The following is a 23,123-nucleotide window of genomic DNA, read 5'->3' as shown; positions in this document are numbered from 1 at the left end:
ATTGTTCGTTATACACGTCACTTCGCAATATGCGTCGCGCACTAAATTGACACCCTATAAAGCAGATAAGCCTATATAAGAAGCAGAAGTTTATTCAATCTTACAAGAAGATGAAGGTTACAAAGCAAACTTATACAGACAAGGGTCCCATAGTCGAGACTGCACCAGGACCCTCGGGTAAATATTACATAGAAGAATAAAACACAGTGAAAGCTGCTAGAATGATATTAAACACTAACATATTATTGAGGTATATGCATTGCAGAGTAGTAATGTAAATTATAAAAAATATTGACAATATAGCAATACAAAATAAGGGCGGACTCGAAGGGGGAGAAAAAAAAGGACAAATAGAATAACAGGAACCGCAATATTATACATGTAAAACTATAGTAGTATTCAAAAGAACACTAAGGAATTTTTATGAGATAGAAAACATTAAACCGCAAATCTAGGTGAAATTTCTAAACACCCTATGCCGCAAGAAACAAAAGCAGGCATAATTACATTCACTCAGTATGAGAAAACACGATGAAGCAAAAAGGAAAAGAAGGAAATAAAGTGAAATGTAACATAAATTGATAAAAACCCACTGCAGCACTACAAACATACATTCAGCGAGAAAAAACAATACGCAAAAGTGCAACAAATAATACTCAAAAATACACAAAAAATTTCGCTATGACTGCTATGTACCATTCAGCACTCTAGAAGAAACTTTTTAAGAAGCCTTTTAAATGATGATAAAGATGATAGCGCTTCAATTTCATCGGGCAGGCTGTTGTAGTTTGCAATAACTGAAAAATGCGAATGCATTTTACCGTAGTTAGTGGAATAAAGTAAGCAAATCATTAGAATTAGCAGCGAACCTATATGTTTATATTTACATCAGACTGAAACTCCAATAGGCGAAAAAAAGACAACAATTTTCTTCTGCACAGTAGTATGACGTACTGAATGCGCAACCACCACCGACCTGATGCTATCGAGGTTCACGGCATGCTGCAGCGCGAGATCATGGAGTGACGAGATATATATGGAGTGACCAGATATGTATCTGTAGCGCTTCAAATGCCGCTATCGCTTCGCGGGTGGTCAGAACGCTTGGCTCCTCTGCAAGCTCTTCATCGCTACTCGCCTGGTCATTTGTGGCATCCCTTTTCTCTATGATGGCCTCCACGATGTCGTCAGTTGTAAGGTCAGAGCAAATTAGGACCTGGTCGTCCACCGAGACGTAATCGCCGGCCGTCACAACCAATGCGGCGTCCCAACACGCACTGTACGTGTTTATGGACTCCTGCAGCTCCGTGGCCAAAATGGGTGACTCACGATCGTCGGCACATCTATCGGCTGTGTCGTCAGCTTCAGTGGAGCCAGCACTGCGCCAGCTGGCGGGCACCTTCCACCATGCGCCGGTAACCATTTCAATGGCCTGGCGGACATTGATCCTAGTTCGCCCTTCAATGTTGTGTTCGAGGTTGAGCAGAATTCGCTGCAGCATCATCGAGCGGTAGCGGGCTTTAACGGACCGTATGATCCCTTGGTCCAATGTCTGCAGCACCGACGTGCAATTCGGCGGCAGAAAAATCACTTCCACGTGATTTAGCACCGGGATCTTGTTGTGTGCGGCGCAGTTGTTGATGAGAAGAGCAATCTTGCGATTCTGAAGGCGCATTGTTTTCTCCAGTTGCAAAAGCCAGGTTTGGAAAATGTCCGCCGTCATCCAGGCCTTTTTTTTCGCAACATAATCTGCAGGAAGGCTACGCACGCCCTTAAAGCATCGTGGCTTTGCCGACCTCAGCTTTTCAGTCCCTGCTGCATTGCAGCAGAGCAGCACAGTCAGACGTTGCTTGGGCTTTTTTCCCCCTTTGCAGCGATCTGTTTTCTCGCACAGGGTCTTCTGAGGTTGCAACTCATAAAAAAGAGCAGTTTCGTCGGCATTAAATGTGTCTTCAGGCTTGTACTCGTGCAGCACTCTCAGCAGTTCGGACTCACGCCAATTGTCGGCGATATCGTGCGGTGCGTCGGCCTCTTCGCCAGCCACAGTCTTGAAAATAATGCCATGTCGTTGTTTAAAGCTTCTCGGCCAACCGCTCGTCGCTTTGACGTGCGCTTCATCCACGCCGAGGGCGAAGGCAAATTGTTTGGCCTTCTGACACAGCAACGGCCCCGGTGACAGGAATCTTCCTTGCACGTCGGCAAACCACCTGTAGACGGCGGCGTCATCATCCTGAAATGTGGCTGCACGGATCCTCTTCCTTGACGGGTCAGTTTTATGTTGTGCCACTTGCTCCTGTATCTTTTCTTTGTCCTTAAGGAACGTCGACAAGGTCGATGCGCTGATACCGTACTCCTCGGCTACGTCCTTTTTTTTCCGGCCGCTCTGCACGTCCCTGATGATGTTCACCTTCTCATCGAGGCTGAAGTGTCGTCGCTTTTTAGTCCCTGCACCTTTACCTGCACTCATTGCGATTCCAAGACGTTGCAACATGAACACGGCGCAATCGAACAACCACGCTACCGACCAGATCAGGAACAGACTCGCTTCTCTCCGCAGTCAGGCAGTTCGCACGTGCGCACACTTAGCTGACTCGTTTTTCTGCTGCCGCCTCCGAAAACTCTCCTCCAAATTGTTATTGCCCTTTGTCCCTTCCTTCTCGCAGCCGCCCTGTCATTCTAAAAAAAAAATCTCAAATACACGTTTCATCCCAAATTTGCGCACCAATTGCCCTTTTCCTTCTTTCTTCTCGCTAAAAAGTGCAAGTGCTCCGGAACAGCAGAACAGCCCGTCAGGACTTGGGACCACGCCGACGTACCGTGCCTGTTTTGTGCCATTTCCCATTTTATTTCTTACACTGTAGACCCTGCTGCGACGACGAAATTCGGTCCAGACTGCTTTTCCGCCGGCAGGAAAACAGTGAAGGGAGCGGAAGAAAAGGAAGGCCACCCAACGAAGAAGTTAAGAGGCAACATGGAAATTGTTTGTCGCTGTCTTCCGCGCTCCTATTTTGTCTATTCGGCGTCTGTCGACACAAGAAAGGCCGAAGGTACAGCTGGTTCAACTCCAGGCCAACGCCTTAAAAAGTGCGAGTAACCGCAGTCGGGCCACTCCCGCAGTGATTGTGTTCTTCGCCCCGAGGGCCAAAGGCGCAATTAGGCGAACCGTCCCCTCTCTGGCTGCGTAAAAGGAAACGTGGGCTTCCCGGGGAGGAGTTTTGTGGGAGGAAACACTAGCCCTCGCTTACGCGCGCTGCCTGGAAAATATTTCGGAAAGAGGGGAAAGGGGGGGGGGTCGTAATCCCTCCTCCCGCTGGCTACATCCCTGAGCATCAGTGCAGCGGCATTATCGCCCTTTTTATTTTTGTAGCTCTTTAAAAGATGGCCCGGGGTGACCTTGGTCCGGCCGTTTGCATTAGCGAGTGCCATCGGCGGCAGCAGCGGGCCGCGGCGACGCAGCCCCTTCGTATAGTGTACTAGTACACTATACCCTTCGGTTCGCTGCTGCGCGTTACCACGTGTGAGGCTAGCCGTATTCGTTATCAAACAACAATTCAGCGATTGGGAGCGCATGGTTTTCTTCGTTAAACAGGCAAATTCGTTGTAGTGGTATTCGCTGTAGTGGCGTTCACAATACATAGGAAACACCGGAATCTGGCCAGACCATATGGCATGCTTCGTTGTACAGGCCATTTCGTAGTAGAAGCGTTCGTTGTAGCGGCGTTTGACTGTACCAGAATACGACACAAAACAAGCAAGCCTTGATTTGCACACATCAGATGCTCTACAGTCAAATTGTGTTACTGTTCCAAGAGAAGGTAATGGATGAGACTATGTAGCCAAACCAAGCACCAAGATGCCATGCCCTACAAGGCAGGCCACACCAATCCACATGGCAGCATGTGTGCTGCTGAGCACGAGGTCGCGGGTTCGATTCCCGGCTGCGGCGGCCGCTTTTCTGATGAAGGCGAAAAGCAAAAACGCCCGTGTGTACGAGATTTCGGCGCATATCAAGGATTCCCAGGTGGTCAAAATTAATCCGGAGCCCTCCACTACGGCGCGCCTCATCGCCTGCGTTGCGCCGGCACGTTAAACCCCACAATCAATCAATCAATCAATCACATGGTAGCATGACCTATCACACGGCTGTAGAAGTTTCGTGCCCATGAGGGCTTTGGCAGTGCATGGCTGATCTTTCCGCGGACTACACATCAGGTTTTCCCCACACCCTGGTCATCACTTCACTTCTATACCTCAGCCTTGTAGCAGCCTGTGCTTACTGTCTCTATGCAAGCTTTAAAGGCATCATGAAGACAAAATATGGTTGGTTGTTTAAGAAGACTCTTCGTCGTGGTAACAGGGATGCAAATGTTGACGCTAATTGGAGACAAATACTTTAGGTATCGAAGAAAAAAAATAAAGGGGTGGTAGCACCTTACCCACTTTCTGGTGCTTTCTGTGACCTCACAGAACAGGGCACGCGTCCGTGTGTATTCTTTCCGTCCCATGTGCTCCTGCTGTGCTACATTTGATCACTGTGAATTACCAACTAGCCCAGTCCACGGCTTTACTTGTTTGTGCCATTGGCAGCTGCCGACAAGTGTCGCTGCCAAGAAACATGGCTAGAGCCCCTAGCATTTTGCGATTCCGCAATTCCGTGAAAAATCGCAGAATTAAAGTGTTTTCGCAGAATTCCAAGAAAAAAAAACGTCAAAAGTGTGGTACTACGTCCCCAAAACGATATATTCGGTGAAATGTGGCGGAAAAGTGGTATTTTTCATTAGTAATAGCAAAATGGTTTCCATTAATTGTCTGCAACGTATTTACTGTTGAAAATTTAAATTTGCATCTGCGTATTCCTGCCTTATCAAATAATAAAAGTGTCTAGTTGGCGCAGCCTCCACCTGAACCAAGGGGCTTAGCCATAGCCACAGAAAGAGAACATTGCACACGACAAGGCCCGTCAGATTATAAAAACAAATGAAGGGTGCAATGAGAAAAGCGGCTAGCAAGGCGCTAGTATACTTGGAGAACTCTTACACTTGGAAGTTCAAGAGTGTGAGGTGCTTGGATCCCTAGTAAGTTGGGTGTCTCTGAGAGTAAAGATCAAATTTTGGGGCCGTTCCTGGATTTATAGCCCTAGCTGCTGAATGGCAAGTGTACCTGAAGTCTGCTCAAGACCTCAAGTCTAGTGACAGGGACTTAGCACCATTTCTTTTTAAACAAGAAAAGCCACCAGGTGGAGATTTTGATGTCCTGGCTTTCTGGGCTAGGATGGAACACCTGAGTCCAACACTTCCTTCCATTGCCCTTAAATACCTGTCGGTGCCAATCAACTCTGTTCACGTAGAAAAGTCGTTCAATCGCTATGGTGACATCATGCTATTCTCTTGGTGAACAAAGCACAAAGCATCACCAGATGCTTGGCCACAACAGCTTTCAGTTGTATATAAAATCTAGCATGTTAGTAGACTGAACTGTCTACGTAATAAATGAACTGTTACATGTACCTTATGCCGTTTCAATGTTGTCGCAGAATTTTGCAGATTCCCAATCTAGAATCGCAGAATTTGAAATGTTCCACCGCAAAAAGTAAGGGGCTCTAAACATGGCTGGGCAATTGCAGTGTGGACCCCTAGTTCTGGTTGATCGTATCAATTGAGTGCTAGCACACCACACTGATTACTGCTGGTTTTAGTTTTGGTCCGCATTGCAACCCTGCGGCTCACAGTACACAGCTCGAGGCTGAAATGTTAGTGTTTTGATATTTGCCATATTTTCTTGTTTTTTAAAAAAACCTTCTTTGGGACTTAAATACAGCTAAGTGGGCTTCGAGACACTAGTTCCTTCAAAATGCACACTATTGCTTTGTCTTTATGGCCACTATCATAAGCCTCGTTACGAACCAGCGTAACCAAATTCCACTGTTTAACTGCGAACCTGCAATGAAGCATTTGCAATTTCAGATGAATGGGCACAGGCAACTCAGAATTCCACCAGAGTTTTGCCTTCTGCATTCAACAACCCTATTTGTTTTTGGTTTGATATGCCCACTGCGGCAGTAATAAGAGTCGTGTGTGAAAGCAAACAACTTAGCTAGCAACTACGTACCATTTTTCCGTAATAATAACACAGGTTATCACCTTACTTCTCCTCACTTAGAGGTTGTCTTTTTTTTTTGCAAAAAAATAAGTTGTACCGCGTACCAGCCAGTATACTGACTATTAGCACTATCTGACAGAAAAAAGTACACAAGGGTTCCCCATATATTACCTAACCCGCCAGTTTGACCTGCTGCAGCTCCCCCCTGATGTGCAGCAGCGCTTACTAGCGCGGATTCATGAACTGGAGGTGCAAGTTCAGCGTCTCCAGAGGGAGAAGAAGAAAGCTGAAGCCTACAGCCAGGCACTGAGCGAGGGCCTGCACAAGGTGTTTCGGCCCGATCAGATCCGCGCCCTCTCCAGGAGCACCAACAGGGGCTCTAAGTGGTCTGCTGCCACTATTAAACAAGCCCTGCAGCTTCACTTTGCCTGTGGTGAGACAGGTTACGACCTGTTGTTGTCGCAGGGCCAGCCCCTACCATCTGCGCGCACACTCAGGCGTCGAACACAAGGCAATGTGGCTGCATGTTGAATTGTTGGCAGCTGTTGCACATGTGCTCACATTATTTTGCTTTTTACAGACATCAAGTTCGAGCCGGGTGTCCTTCAAGAGGTGTTCGCGCTGCTGGAGTCGAAGGTCCCCCATTTAGTAGAGAAGGAACGCCAATGCGTTCTTATGCTGGACGAGATGTCCATAGTGCCGAAGTTGGAGTACGATACTAGCACGGGGTCAGTGCGTGGGTACGCTACTCTTGCAGTGCCTGGGGCTCATGCCAAAAGTATTGCCACGCACGCCTTGGTCTTCATGCTGGGAGGCGTCTCATCGAGGTGGAAGCAGGTGGTTGGCTACCACTACACAGGTTAGTAGTAGTTCCACAGGTCTACTCTGGCGTGCATGTCAGGAAACATTTTAGCAAAATCCGCAGTTGACTGTCATTTTTTAACCTCTGCTGTGACTTGTAAAGTTGGGTCAGGCTATGAAAAGTACTTTTAGTCAAAGTACAAAGCCTCACGTCCCAATCGAACCAGAGAATTCCATTTAACAAAGTATAGAGATGTGATTAACTAAGTGCCAATTGACTAGAGGCAGCTGTACTAATGGGCAGTGAGCACCGCAATTAAAGGTGCTTCTTGAATGTCTTTCTTTGCAGGCAATTCCTTCAGTGGGGTCGACGTTGGCAGATGTGTCACGGAGATTTTGGAACGGTGCCACTCAATTGGCCTAGATGTTGTGGCACTTACTACTGATATGGGGTCTGGCAACCGAAACCTCTGGAAGCACCTCGGCGTACATGCTGGGAGGCTCTCCAGAGTCCGCAATGAATTTCCCCACCCTAGTGATAGGAGCAAAAAAATTGCAGTTTTTGCTGACGTGCCTCACGTCATCAAAAATTTATGCGGCCACCTTCTTCGCAACCAGACAATCACTCTTTCAAAAGCAGTTGCTCAAGCCAATGGGTTGCCTTCAGAAACTGTGTCTCTGGCCCCCATAGAAAAATTGATTAATCAACAAAAAAATCAAACATTCAAACTAGCTCCAAAACTAAAACCTGAGCTCCTGGCGCAGAACCAGTTTGAACGGATGAAGGCAAGTGAGAAAGGTGTACCATGATTAAATTGACTACTTCCCTTGCAACTGAGAAACACAAGCCGTGGTGACCGTGACTTCTTTCTCCCCCTGGGCTCTGTGTTCTGCAGGTGTGCAACAGCCTGGCCGTGTTCAGCCATTCCACCGCCAGTGCACTGCGTTACATGGTGGAGGTGCATGGCTGGGACAAGGAGGTGCTGACGACCGCGTGGTTCCTTGATCAGGTGAACCGGTGGTTTGACCTGATGAGCAGCAGGAGCCCCACCATGGCTTTGAGTTTGCTGGACGCGACGAAGCACGCAGATGCTGTAGATTTTTTGAACACGTTTAAACACATGATCGAAACCGCACAAATTGGGGGGGGCTCATTCAAACCAGTTCAGGCGGGCATCATCATGTCAACAACCTCAATGCTGCAGATTCAGCACAGGCTCCTAAATGAAGAAGGCTACCGCTTCATTTTGACCTCGCGGTTCACTCAAGACAGCCTTGAGAATTTTTTTTCAACTGTGAGGCAAAGAAATTCCATCCCGACTCCGTGCGAGTTTAAGTCCGCGCTGCGGATAATCACACTGGCACAATACCTCAGGCACTCAAAGCACTCATCGTATGCAGATGACGAGGACAGCTTTTATTTGGGCGACCTGTCAGACAACACCCAGAGCCCGTGCACACCAACACAAGGGAAGCAGATTGCAACGAAGTGCGCTTAAACCATGAAGCATCTGAAGCTGCGTCATTTGAATACTATGCGGGATATTTAGTTTCGCGAGTACTCAAGAATAACCTCACCTGTGAAACTTGTGCCCAAGCAGTGCAGACGTCGCAGACGTCACAGCAAGATCGTGACGGAGGCCTGGTAGTCTTGAAAGAGTACAAGCAAGGCTGCCTAACGCACCCATCAGAGAAGGCTGTCAAACTGATGGAAATTTGCGAGACTGTGTTCTTGGCGAAAATTCCGACACTGGTGCACCAGAGCCAAATTAGTGACAAATTAGCATCCCTGATTAAGCAGGCAGCCAGCACCGTGTGCCTTCCAGATTGTCACCACATCAAGGAAAAACTAATTGCTCGATTCATTCACGCACGGTTGCACTTGTTTGCAAAGGAGCAAACCGGAAAAGAAATATCAACTGCTAGGTTGGAAGGAGCGCAGAGCAGCAAATCAATGGCTGCCCCACGGATTCGCTAGACGTGCTCAATGCACAGTAACTCTGTTTGCGTAAGCTTTCTCGGGACCTCTCTAACGTAGTTGGATCAGAATGATTGATTGATTGATTGATTGTAGGGTTTAACGCGCCAACGAAACGCAGGCGATGAGGGGCGCTGTAGTGGAGGGCTCTGGATTAATTTTGACCACCTGGGGATCTTTAACGTGCACCGAAATCTCGTACACACGGGCGTTTTTGCTTTTCGCCTCCATCAGAAAAGCGGCCGCCGCGGCCGGGATTTGAACCCGCGACTTTGTGTTCATCAGCGCAATGCCTTAGCCACTGAGCCACCGCGGCGGGTAATGATCAGAACGGTAAACATGGTTGGTCGAACAGAAGACAAACAGGAAGCCGCTGTTCTTGGCTGCTGATGCTTCTTCTCTTTTTTCCCCTGTTTCATTTTCCCCCTGGGGAGGTGCAGATGTCCAGACCTCTCTGACTGTAAGTGGCCCAGGCGTTTTTGCCCATTTCTGTTACATCGTCATTTCAGTAGAAAATTTTGGCTGGTTTCATAGATGCAGTCTTATTCAACTTTTCCCCCAACACAAGCTTGCATGTGTGAAGCCTGCAGGCAGTCTTGCACGGCTCCTTGCACAGATTTTTGTCTTTGTGTCTGCGGGTACAAGTGTGTGTTGATATTTCTCGTCTCGCGCTTCAGTTGTTTTGTTTCTGTCGTGGTCGCCTCACAACAATGTGGGTGTCACTTGAAATGAATACTCCCTCTCTCCAGAGTTGCTTCTCACATGATGAAACTCATTGTGGTACTTCGATGCTGGTTTGCAGTCACATCACTCTTCTGAGTCGAATGTGTCACCATGCATACGGCGTACATTGACTTTCTTGATGCTCTCCGAAGACTGGACTGAAATTACTTTGGGGCGGTTATGGTGCCCACCTTCGCCTGAACAGTGATGCAGCTCTTTCAACATTGATGCAGCTCTTTCGTCGAGCCGAGCGTTCCCTGCAGCTGAACAGTGACTTTCAGTAGCAAGGACGAAATTTCAATACTCTCTGGCATCTGCTTGTCTCCTTCGGTATGGCCAGCCAATTTCCTGGTGGCTGGTTCATTGCTCGGGAAGTCAGATGTTTCTACTTAGCTGGTAGGCATTTCTTGAGATTGCAGGGCTTACAGGGGATCTGTGGCTCATTCACGACAGGAGGTGGTGAATTTGAAGTCCTTGTAGCCTCGTTTGAAAGTGCGCGTTAGTTTTGTCTGTGAGGCCGTACAATTGCATTTGGTGGCACCTGTTCAGGATCTGCATGCACGATCTGTAGAAAGCATGTCTGGATGCGTGGGCACAAGTTTTGCGGACATAACCTCACTATTTCAGCCACTTGATTTCTCCCCTACCAGAGGCTTACTACCAGTCACATTGGGTGAATGCATTGACTCTAACTCCCTACCTTGTGTTGTTCGCAAGTACTCCAATTCGACTTTTACAGCACTGTTCGCTTGCAATACGCAGACCATAATACCAGTTTCACATTCTAGGAACGCTTTCTGTCGAGCAGGTCTTGCAGTGTCCACCTGATCATGGTGTTCACTGCTGCGAGTCTCAACTTCAGTGCTCCGAATAACTTCTCGCATGAGTAAGCACCAAAAATGGTCAGATCCAGCGAGGAGACTTAGTATGGGCTGTGAATCTGTGCCTGCCAGTCTCTAATCATCAGCAAAGACCATGGCCTGGATTTGCAGCGAGTACACAAGTGATGTATCACCAAATGGTGCAGATACAGATGGTAGGCACCACTGTTGCTTCAATAGTGTGAGCATCTGCAGCGTGCTTGCATCGGCAGGGGACTTGAACGACTTTTCATTTCTGTGCACACACTGTAGAAGCACTGCTGAATGCGTTTAATAGGATAGTGGTCTCGTTCACAGCCTTCAGACGCATGTTGGTTACGCCGTCATCACTAACGAACTAACTATTGCTGACTTCCTCCTTCGAGCATACCTTGAACCAGTCAACTCCTCCCATCATGACTGCGCCATGCACAGAACATCTGCAGGCACACCCTGTTGTCTTTAGCACAAATGTTTGCTCTTTCTTCTGTCGAGACGCTCCAGCCGTTGTCAATACGCAGACCGTAGCAGCTGGCGCATTATCCATTGCATTGCTCTTCTGAAACAAAGGGCCCCACATGCTAGTTGCACGCCTCCCACTACACGATCCACAACCTAATGTGACCCTGCAGTGTCTGCCTTGGTGAACTCAGAACAAACACCCTAAAGCATCTTCTCTTTTTCCGGAGGTGCTCTTTCTTAGTGGTCAGAGAGATGTCAGTGGTGCACGAGCGCATGCCATGCTTTTGGGAGCGGCAAAAAAAGCGGTCTTTACAGTCATGGACGTGCGATACCGAAGCCATCGGGAGGTCACTTCATTGCTTCTCTAGTTGGCTGTCATTGAACTGCCGTTGTGGCGCCCCGCAGCACTGTTGCGACGGTAGCTCTATCCTCCCAAAGGGCAGGAGTTCGTTCAGCTCATCATCCGACTTAGCTGCCACTGCCGATCGATTGGCTGGAGGTGAGTTGTCAGCTGGTGAGAAGTTTAGCGCAATGCTGTTTCTCTTTTGCGAAAGCCAACTCGATGTTGTGTGAGAGCACATGCTGCAGTGTATCCACCCGCATGCCAGGGAAGTCATGACACGGCATGTTCAGAGAGGTGAAGCAGCAGATGTTTGACAAGCCGCATTGTAGAGGCTCTTGAGCCCCCATAAATTAGAACATGATGCAGTCAGGTGGTGCTGCTGGATTGTATTTTCTTTCTCATACCGCAGCTTGAGAACTTCCTTAGTAGTGGCTTAAAACACTGTGGTTGCCAAGCGTGCCACCTTCCCCGTCTCGTCACGGTGTAGATAAAATTTTGACAATGGCATAAGGGCACTATTGTTGTGAATAGTCTGCTCAAACTGCTCCCAAAAGCCTGTTCAGAGCTGCAGCTCACCTCGAATTATGGGCATGTCTAGCTGTGGAAGTCGAGGTTTCAAGGTGGCAGACACACGTTCCTATCTGCAGCTGACTTGATTGATGAGTGGTCCTTGTCGGGCATTTGGGCAGTTCGTTCTGGAAAGTTTACCTTGTGCTGTATTTGCAGCAAAGTGTCGAAGGTCCAACCATTGCGCAGCTCGGATGCTTGAAACTCAATGTCAAGTACATCCACCTTAACAAAATCCTCGAGCGCCTCGTTGATCTTTGACAGCTCGTCATGGTTAGCCACGGTGCAATCATGCTAGCCAGTCAGCTTGGCAATGCCTTCACATCCAGCGCAGAGTGAAGAGCAGACGTCATTTGTAAAGCTCGCATTTGTGGCCCTTCACATAGAGAGCTTGCTCTCGATATACTCTATTGTGTGGCAGGCTGCAGCTGATCGGCACCCCGCCAATGAAGTTCCAGGACCACTTTGAGAAACAATTTCCCCCCCACTCGCGGCGCAAAGTGTCAAAGTAGCTGAGAGACAGGCCCTTCGAATCGTTCATAGAAGTCAGTCATTACCACGTCGAAATTTTGGCACCAAATGTTATAAATGGTCGGGCGAAGAGAAGACAGAGACAGTATGCCGCCGTTCCAACCTGCTGTTGTACTTCGTCTCTATTCTGATACTTATTTTTCTGCATCCTCCCCCTGGGAAAGTTCAGGCCGAATCCCCATGCACTTTTCCTACCCAGGGTATGAGTGGACACTACGTTTGTACACAGCCTCGTACAGCTTGTAAACTAGAAACTCAGATGCCGCATTTGTGTCATGGATTGGTATGTTTACACAGCCATAGTTAATGGTAGCGCGCAAAAATATTTTTCATCTACAACCGCGCAGGATGGAACTTGCGAGAGGTAATATGTTTGTTTCACCTGTGATCCTCTTTCACCCATGCACTGGTGAAGCAGAACGGTTTACGCAACGGGCAGCAGAAGGGGTATGAACAGAAGAATGCACGTACATCTGACCTCTGGAGGTTAACCTGTGTAAGGACTGCATGAGGCATATCTTGGATTGGTTGCGGTACCTAGAATGACTGAAAAGGGCTGTCAGTAAAGCCCCACTTTGTTGGTTGTTACAAGGAGCACTGTGCTTGATTTGTAGTTTGCCCAATGCGATCCGCATGGCGACACACATCTCCACTAGAACAGTTTACAAGACATGAGCGCATACGCATGCGACGTAGGGATCGCCTAGAACCCAATCTGAATGTGTCTTGAATGTATTCGACGAAGGATCGCCCTTTCATTTTCGTTCAAACATTGAGGTGACTTGAACAGTGCACGCTTGATGTTGGTTATTTCGTTTCCCCTCAGAAGTTTCGCCCGTAAAGGTCAAGCTGGTGAAAAAGTTCTTACCCAAACACAGCTTGCACAGGTGGTGTTCCCAGGCCACTGTGCGCTGTCGAATGCTGCCAAAACACGAAGTGGAAAATCTGGCATTGTATGCCAGCTGTGATATCCCGAAGACGGGCCCACAGCAAAATAATACGCCACCTGTTTGTGTACAGCCCGGTGGTTTGAAGAGGATGGTAATGCGTTCATTCCATTCACAATGTAGTTTCTTTGACTTGCGATGGAAGCAGTTTTCCTGATGGGCATGACTTTTTTTCGTGTGCCAAATAAGCAAGCAGGCTTTGCAGCTAGTATTGCATAATTGCTGCTTCCATGGAGTCCTTTGTTGCTGGTGCCTAGTGCGGTGTTTTTTTTTTTGTTCTAATCACAATCACGGCACATCATCTTGTTCTGGTCATTCTGCCAGGTTGGCCAGAACGTTTGTGGACACTGCAGAATTACAAAAAGGGGCCATCGTGGGCACCTCTTGATTCTTTCGTTGCTTCAACCTTTTTTTTTGTGCATGTTCTGGCCCTTTGTCTTTGAGTGCATGGCTCCGGATAATGAGGCTTGTGTAGTTGCACACCAAAGTTTTAGTTCGGCGACCACTTCACAAAGCCTTCGTAGTACTCTACTGGTTGTTATGTCGAGTTGCTGAGTTCTAGTGTATATATTAGAATGTCCTCCTTTGGTGATGTTGGGAAGATTTCTAAGATATCAGTAATGACTCTCTGCAATGCCTAAGGTTCTCACACTTTCCCAACTGCAACAAGCAGAGGCGTGTGCCAGCCCTGGAGTGCAAACACACGGTACATCTGCATTCTTTCGGGCATTCTGAATTGCCAGAAGCCTTTCTTCAAGTCAAGCCGCATGGATAACGTGCACCCCTTTAACTGCTATTTCTGCAACTGTCTTCATGAGAAAAATTTTCCGTACAGGCGACTAATCCAAGCCCTTCTGTTCCCTTGACTAACCAGCACCACTGTTGTCCATATGGAGGTTGGCCATTGTGGAACCTTGCTTTCCCTGTGGTGTCAAGGTTCGTTCATACGCTTTTCACGAGCACAGTAGCGCTTGTCTGGGTGGCCCATATTTGCAGTTCTTTTTGGTGTCTTTTTCGGTTGTGTGGCTGACTAACCCTTCCGGTATCGAAATCCTTGGTTTAGGTCGTCCTCATTGTACTTTTTTTTCCCTAGGGGAGCACACTTCATGAGGTTAAGTGTGTCACACATGCTCCGGAGCTCGTAAACCGTGGTGTGTTTTGCAAGTGCCACCAGCATTACCAGTTTTGCTCGAGTAGTCGTATTAAGCATGCACATTGTCATTGTGTTGGCGGGTTATTTATTGCATGTAAATGGTGGCAATTGTTGAGCCAACTTTTGGTTTACCATGAAAATCAGGCTGCCATGAGACTTGGGAACATGTGATGCAGGATTACATGTAGTCGCAGTGGCTTCTATTTATTCGACCTATCTTGCTTATAGCTTTCACGTTATTGAAGGATCCTGGAAATCTGCCTTCAAAGTCCTGTCCACATAACTTAGCATGTTTAGTCTTGCCATGTTGCACACCCAACTCAGATGCAGACACACTGTGAAGCCTGCACTCCTGGTGTGCAAAGTGCCATTGCTGGGAGGCCACTTGGTCAAAGTTTCAAGGCATGGTGAGTGACCTTTATGGATATGTGCCACTTCGTAGACACTTTTTCATCAAGAAGCAGCATATTCAATCTGGGTAAGCATGCTGTTGGGTAGAGGTGTGATTTGATTTCCACTTATCCCTATGTGTGAGCAGGTATATTTTGGCGCTCTTCGCCCTAGGTGGCCTTGCGCCACAAGAAATCAGCAATCATCTTCATCATCATCTGGGGACTTGGTGTATCCCGACAAAGTGCTTCTTTGCCTCCTGTAGATGGTCTCGATATACTTAGGCTGACACTGCTTTATTGCAGCCCGACATCATCACCTAGTCACCCTTGAGCTTCCTCGGTTATTTCTGAACAATGCACTTCAATCCTCAGGGATTTTAAACTGCTTTTTAGGTTAGCACTGATTCCCTGGAAAGTTGGTATACACCCTAGGATTTCATCGAAAATGTTTTGCATTTAATTGTTTTTTATTTAGTTGCCATGAAATTAATGCCTCTTCCGCATATGTTGCTTGGTTTGGCAAAGTGTTGAAAAAGCTTGTTTACGAGGTCATCATGTACAAGCAGACGTACGTGACGAGCGCGTAAACATAAGGATGCCTGACCAACTAAAAGAAGACAAAGGGAAGTCAAGAAATTTGTGGGGTGGTTCTTACGTGCAGGTTTTACTAAAAAAAATTTGTAGTGGCACCAACTGTTCGGTAGCCATCCCTGTATTGTGTGTTAGCTGTTACTGTTTGCATTGTTTACTAGTTTACAGATGAAATTGTGTTGCTGTGACCATGCCTTTTCACATATGCTGTGAAACTGTCTGCATTTGCATATCATCCACACACTGATTGGTGATAACAGTGGTTCTGCAGTACCTGACAGCAGAACAAAAAGAAACGAGATAGGTACCATGAAGCCCGAATGGCACACTGATTCATTCAAAACATTTAATGGTCATACCTTGAAACAATTCTTTTTTCTAAATGGAAAGCATGGCTGCGATTGTTCAGTAGTTAGTGCTTTAAAGGGGCCGGTTCCAAATTACCCCCCTCACGTGTGACCTAATACAGTATTGCCAGGGCTTTGCGCCACAACGGGAAGGGGGTAGTCCAAAGTTAACGGCCAGGGCAGTGATTCGAAGCTGTAATGGAAAAACTGTAGTTTGGAAACATTGATACCATTAAGGAATGCACACCATTGAATTTGAGCATGACATAAACATGTGCCGTGCTACATCGAAGCTACGGATTTTTATCTCATTTTGGACGATGCAACTGACTAGAATCGAATAACTAGAGAGCCATAAAAAATTAGTCGTTTCTTGTGAGGGAGCATCGGGTGCGGTTTATTCGCAATTTGTTTACTTGTAGCGCTAGTGCACTGTTGCGACAGGCCCCCAAGAGAAGCCGTAACGTGACTGCAGAGTATAAAGTTGCTGGAAATATGTGCCCCCAATTTATGTAGATTTCTTTGGTGTAATTCACTATGGCCATTTGTTGACCTCTCTATTTACACAAAATAGCACCTTTTTTAAGTAGTATGCGCTGTAGCTGAAATGCACAAGAGTGTTCTCATTATCATTTTGTGCTGTCAGCATCAGCCAGTAGGTGTGTGCTGATAACTGAAGCTTCTGTATATCGAAGTAGATAATGAAAAACTTGAATCAGCTTCAAGTTGGTTAGCAGTGTTAAAAAAATTCCCCCGCATTTCCCCGAGGGGGAGAATGTGAAAGTGCGAATGCACGGTTGTCGGCCCGCTTGCGGCGCTTGCGCTCGGCCCCCGCAGCCCACCGCCTCGCCGCCTTCTCTTCCATCTCTTCCATCGGGTTTGTAGTATCACGTGTACACCACGCAGTTATCAAGCCGCTATAACGCCGCTGAGTCGCCAACGCACGCCGCTGACGACGTAGTTTGAATGCGTTAAAGGTATAAGGCGCGTCTAACACTGATATCACCGTCGCGTCTGTGGCTTGGTCGGTAGCGCGTCGCGCTGCGGCCCGCAAAGTCCTCGGATCGAAACCTGGCGCCGGATGCTGTGTTTTCTTTAAAGAGCACTGCGGACGCCGCCGCCGACGCCGGCGGTGGATGGTTTGGGGTCGCTTATAAAGAGCATTCGCTCTTAAAAATTTCGAATTAATTTTGTAACTATTCTGTGGTTCCAAGACATGCACCACCATTATCCGCTCGTGGTAAAGGGCTTTCCCGCATCGCCTGGGTGACGTGCGGTCATACGTCAAGGGGAGGGTGTTTTTGAAGCTCGCCTCTTATCTCGGTCATAATTGGGCCAACTCTGCCCTTTGTTTCGCTCATAGAGATAAAATTTGACAACAAGCGCTGAAAATAGGTTTCATGAGACTTTTGAGATTTCGGCCACCCTTCTGTCATCTCGCAATAACGCTACAAGGTCTCAGTCCTATTCCCAAACGAATTCATTCAGGCAATCATTACGTTTCATAACAGAAAAAGGAACATAACAGGCTTATAAACATGGTCAAAACTGGGTACTCTGGGGCATTTAAGTATGCAGCTGGGCTTTCTTATCTAGAGGGTGTTGACCAGGGCCATAGCCAGATGGGGGGATTCACAGGATTCAACCCCCCCCCCCCCCCGCCGAGATCGTTTCCAGGCAGCATGTAAGCACTACGAAGTGTTGCTTTCAGCAAAACTACCCCTTTCCAATATTCAACCCCCCCCCCCCTGATTGGATTGGAAAAACTTTATTGATGCCTGCAGTGCGCGCTTTCGCGCGTAGACTGGGCCTACGTCGTCCTCGTGGCGGGCGTGCGGCACGGATCCCCGCTGGCCGCTGCCGGCTCCCCGGGTTCCTGCCTCGCCAGCGCCTCGAGGGCCTGCTGGACGGCCCATAGTTGTTCTTCTTGGTTGTTGCTCATCGTCGCGGCCTCTAGTCGCGGCGGTATGCATCCTGATTTAGCCTCGTCTGGCTTCTTGATGCAATCCCACAACATGTGTGCAAAGGTGGCCGTCTCCCTGCGGCATGTCTTGCACTTGTTGTTCGGGTGTGACTGAGGATACATTCTGTGAAGCAGTGCCGGGCTCGGCAGCGTTCCCGTTTGTAGTTGCCTGAATACAACGGCCTGCGACCTGTTTAGCCCCGTGCAGGGCGGTGGGAGAAGTCTTCGGGTCAGACGGAAGGCCTTGGTTATCTCGTTGTAGTTAGTGATCCTGTCTCGTGTACTAAACCATAGCGGACGGTCGCCGTGGGCGCGGTCGGTTAGTGCTCGCGCCTTAGCGTGTGCCGTTTCGTTGCGGTTTGCGTTTCTTTTCGACGCCTCGCCCACGTGCGCCGGGAACCACTTGATGCGTACCTTCTTGTTTCCTTTCACTTCTTGTAGTATGCGGACTGCCGTCGGTGCGCTTCTGCCCTTGGAAAAGTTCCTTACAGCCTGTCTGGAGTCGCTCAGCACGGTCTGGCAATCCCGGTCTGCGATGGCCAGAGCGATTGCTATCTCCTCGGCCTCTTCAGATTGAGTGCATAACGTGCTCGCTGCTGTGCGGGTGTTTCCGTCGGCGTCGACCACGGCGACGGCGAAACCGTTGCGGCCGGCATACTCTGCCGCGTCCACGTATCTGGCCTTGGTGTCGCTGGCGTGTATGTCTGTTTGCGCTTTGGCTCTCGCTCTTCTTCTGCCTTTGTTGAACTCTGGGTGCACATTCTTTGGAATAAGATCTACTCTGAGGTTTCGTCGTACGTCATCGGGAATCGAGCTTTTCGCCCCTTGTTGCTCGTGGAAGCCTATGCCGAGGTTGTTCAAGATCGTTCTGCCTGCTTTGGTGGTTGACAGCCTCTTAAGCTGAGCGGTCCTTTGTGCTTCGGCAATTTCGTCCAAGGTGTTATGGGCTCCTAGCTGGAGCAGGCGTCCCATTGCCATCTTGTAGGCTCTGCGTATCAGTGCGTCGATCTTGTTTTTCTCGCTCTTCCTCCGTTTGTGGAATGCCGCCACGTAGGCTATGTGGCAGATCACAAACGAGTGTATGAGCCTAGTTAGATTTTCTTCTCTCATTCCTCCTTTCCTTGTAGAAACACGTTTAAGAAGTCTGGTCGCGTTCGCCGCTTTCCCGGTGAGTCGGGTGATCGTGTCACCGTTCCTGCCGTGTGACTCTATTGTCATCCCCAGCACTCTGATCTTGTTCACTATCCGTATCGTTGTCCCGTCGCTGGTCTTGATCTTGATCTTCTCGTGTTCCCTTTGGTCTTTGACTCTGCGGTTTCTGATCGGTACGTACAACAAAAGCTCCGACTTGTTCGGTGAGCATTTGAGTCCGGTGCCTTTGAGGCAGCCTTCGATTGTATCGACGGCTGTTTGCAGCGTAGACTCTATGTGAGCATCGCTGCCTCAGTCTACCCACAGCGTGATGTCGTCTGCATAGATCGTGTACTTGACCTCGTTGATTCTGCTCAGGCTTTCGGCTACTGCGATCATCACGAGGTTGAACAGCAGTGGTGAAATGACTGAGCCTTGAGGCGTTCCTGTGCTACCTAGGCGTTTCTCCTTCGCCTTCAGGTCGCCGGCCCTAAGTTCCGCTGTCCTGCCTGTGAGGAAGTCCTTGACGAAGTTATACGTTCTCTCGCCCATATTGAGTTGGGACACTTGCTTTAGGATGGCGGAGTGTTTGACTTTATCAAAAGCACTTTGCAGGTCGAGGCCGAGTACTGCCGTGGTGTCTTTGGTGTCTCGTCTATGATTTGATGTTTGAGTTGGATCATGGCGTCCTGTGTGCTAAGGTGTTGTCGAAAGCCGATGATCGTCTCAGGATACAGCCCCTCTCTTTCGAGGTACTCTTGCCACCTGTTTAGCAGGACGTGCTCCAGCACCTTGCCCACGCAGGACGTGAGCGATATTGGGTGGAGGTTGTCCGTGCTCAGCCGTTTCCCCGGTTTGGGGATGAGTATCATCTTGGCCTTCTTCCATTGTGGTGGTAGTGAGCCGGTTTTCCAGCATTTGTTGTAGTACGCCGTTAGTTTCTCGATAGATCGATCTTCTAGATTCTTGAGGGCTTCGTTCGTGATGAGGTCTGGACCGGGAGGCCCTCCCCCGAAAAAAATTTCTGGCTATGACCCTGGTGTTGACTATGGCACCTTCGGTGTGGCCACTTTTTCAGGGAGCGAAATGAAGTGTCTCCTTTTCTCTTTCTGTACTTCTGTTTTTGCGTCTTGACAACTTTGTTGCACTCCTGCTGCCCTAGTCCACACTTCCTAGACAAGAGAGCTCAGCTGCATACTGACATACTAGCTCAGTCCCCTGTTTTGATCTTTTTTTTTTGCTTGCTTTGCTTCCTGTTGTCTTCATTACGGGACGTAAAAAAACAATAAAGTGGACTAGCTTCGCACTTCCAGACAGCGAGCCAATGGTTTTTCTGAGGCAAAGGCGTTTGCACTGTGACCTTTTTGAAGCTTCTCGCCCTCCCTGCGCATGTGGTGTTGTCCACTTCAGTCTGTTACAGGCATGTGCTTTTACTTCCTCATCAACTGTTTTTATATCTTCATATTATTCTTACCATGCCCTTCCCTCAAAACTTGTTTTTTTTGTGGAACCTATAATGTGCGTGCGTGTTTATGGGCTCTAGCACTGGGAAAAGGGACCCATAAGCAAGCTCAAGGCAGGGATGCTGCCATTACACGAGAGCTGAAAAGTTTCGTTAAGAACTGACGAGAACATGAAAGAAAGTAATGCTTGTGGTTTTTTTAACGACACATATGCTAATCTCAGCTCGACATAATGAGTACCTGCAATGTACTATTGCTGAAAGGCTGCATGAGATGAAAGTTTACCCGATGCAAAATATGTGGTAGCATAAATGAAGCTGAAAGCTGCGGAAACAGCTTCTGCACTTTTGATGTCATAGAAAATTGCAAAGCCTTTTAGACGAGCCTTTCATTTTTCTACAAGCTATAGTTAGTAATGAATGCTTTAGATATTGCAGATTTCAGTTCCTTTATTACGAAGCACTGAATATTGGCTTCATTTCACAACTGTTCCAACAAAGCCATTTCTCCCTTCATATCTGCTGCAAAACGAAAAAACTCTACTAGCAAACCTCTGCCAGCCAGTAATGGAAGTTGAAAATGGGAGGAGTTAGGGAATCACCTCCCATTTCGTGTTTCCCTCAACACGGAATGAATGTACTTGATTTTTCCATTTGTATTGACATGATTGTTCTTCTGGCATGACACCCTTTGGAGTGGAGCTAAATTGTAAGTCTTCATGGTTCCTTTATCAGTGTGCTTCTTTCCTAGCCGTACCATATCCAAGATCAGTCTAAGGTTTGGGCAGTCACGCGTACAGTAGCGAAATTCACACTTCAGAACACGTTATGCCAATCAATTGTGTGCGCTTGATACCTTGGCCCATGCACCAAAGAGCAGCATGTTGCCAGCAAAGAAATTGGAATGGTGATCTCACTATCCTGCACATAGTTCAGGATGCAATCACTGCATGGATGCTGCGCTACATTGTCCTGTCAGCTTTGTTGTGGTTGCATGCATGAGCAAGTCCATGTGCAACGTGAGCAATGATAGCAACAAGTGCCTGCTAGGATGCCAGCATGCATGTTTTACCGCACTAAGTGCACTGCGAAAATTATGAATTACGAAATATGCGCTAACTGAACGTACAGAGAAAGGAAGACACACACCTCACAACTGCTTTCTTGTATGTCCAGTTAGTGCAAATTTCATTATTCATAATGCACCAACTAGACCAACAAAACATTTCATTGCAACAGTTGTGTTCTTGCTATGTTCCAGGGACATGAACTGTGCATATGCTTGTGCAGGGTTAATCATGTATGACGTGCTTCGTGCTGTTACGTGCTTCATGTAACTGTATGTAGCGGCGACTGTATGTTGATGCATGCTTGAATGGAAACGCTATGCCGTCTGTTGTTGTATTGCTACAATGTGCTTTTGTTATTGCTGACACGATATCTGTAGTATCACAAGTTTTATCTATTTAGCAGCTACTGCATATCAGTGTCTACATATAAAAGTGCACAATAAAGGAACAAGGGCTACAAGACATGAAGGAACCCAATCAATAAACTTACAACTGCTAACTAAAAAAAAAGAACAGGTGTTTATAACAATACAAAACTTCACAGGTATGCATTGCTCATATGTTTGCAATGACGTCCACTAATTATCATTACTCAGAGGAGCTGAGCGCTGGTTGTCATTTTTATATTTGGTCACTCTCTTTTCCCCTGCTCATCTCGGCCGGTACATTCGGGTGCTTAAGTGCAGTGCCTTGTGCTGGCACCTCATTTCTGCGCGCTCCTGTTTGGGTTTATTCAGCTGATGGGTTTATCCAGCCGATGCCATCGAAGTCTCCAACTGGGGAAAGCAGATGGACCACTTAAGTGTGAGAATGCTGTTTCCCTTCAACACAATTTCTTCTCACATGCATGTGTCCACTCCTGTTCCGTATATGGGGATTGCCACGTCGTGCTGTGCACAGCTTTTCACAGTTGTCGGAATCGTTTACTTACTGGGACTCTTCGATTATCCATCTTGGTTTCACGGGCGACTCCCTGAGAATCAATCTGGCACTGATTTTTCGACGATATTCCTGCGATGTGGGGATCCCTTGGACTACCCGCTGAGTGTCTGGGGCAAGTGCGAGAAAGGTAATTGGAGAGCCCCATAGTCACAAGTCGGCTGCATGTGGTGAGGGGCACTACAATCACGGGAAACAAATTTTATTGAATGCACATCACTGAAACTTGCTGTTATTGCAGGAGGAGAGAGACAGCTTGGTTCCGGTTCGTGGCTGACAGGTACAGGAATAACAGCTTTAGTGGCAGTGGTAGTGTGATGGCAATACCGATAGCAGATATCCCAGCAAGGGATGCAATGCACTCAGCACATCACAATATGCGCATCTGCAACTAACTAGTATCAGCATAAACTGCATGCCCACACCGAACTTGCTGGTAGTTTGACATTTGTTTTCCTGGCTGCACATCTTGATCATGGGCTGGCACTGCAGACTTGTAGCCATTCTTTTTACGTAGTTTTGGGACCAAAGTTAGTGCTGCGCGCCCGCAATCAGAGACCTTAGGCGCTGCTTGGGCTACTCCTGGTGTTATGTTCTGATGTGCTTCTCTGGTGCGTCTTCCTATGTTGAGTTGCAGCTCCCCTTTGTGGTGCTCATTATGTACATGTAGGTGGCAAGCACAAAGGAATTTTTTTCGAGCACCTCGCCATGCTGTTGCTTTGCTTAGTGGTGCAATGTCTGTTTTTGTGCCTCGCAAATGGACC

General features: G+C 47.8%; 1 pseudogene; it reads right to left on the bottom strand.

Moving 5' to 3' along the window:
- Positions 1 to 17,604: 17,604 nt before the first annotated feature.
- On the bottom strand, positions 17,605 to 20,069 carry LOC144180143 (uncharacterized; annotated as a pseudogene).
- Between the last annotated feature and the right edge of the window lie 3,054 nt (positions 20,070 to 23,123).

The sequence above is a fragment of the Haemaphysalis longicornis genome, unplaced genomic scaffold (genome assembly GCF_048455015.1).
Source record: "Haemaphysalis longicornis isolate Haplotype H1 unplaced genomic scaffold, Haemaphysalis longicornis Haplotype H1 scaffold_4, whole genome shotgun sequence".
NCBI classification, from domain to species: domain Eukaryota; kingdom Metazoa; phylum Arthropoda; class Arachnida; order Ixodida; family Ixodidae; genus Haemaphysalis; species Haemaphysalis longicornis.
The sequence above is the reverse complement of the archived record's forward strand: the minus strand, read 5'-3'. Positions and strand labels throughout refer to the sequence as shown.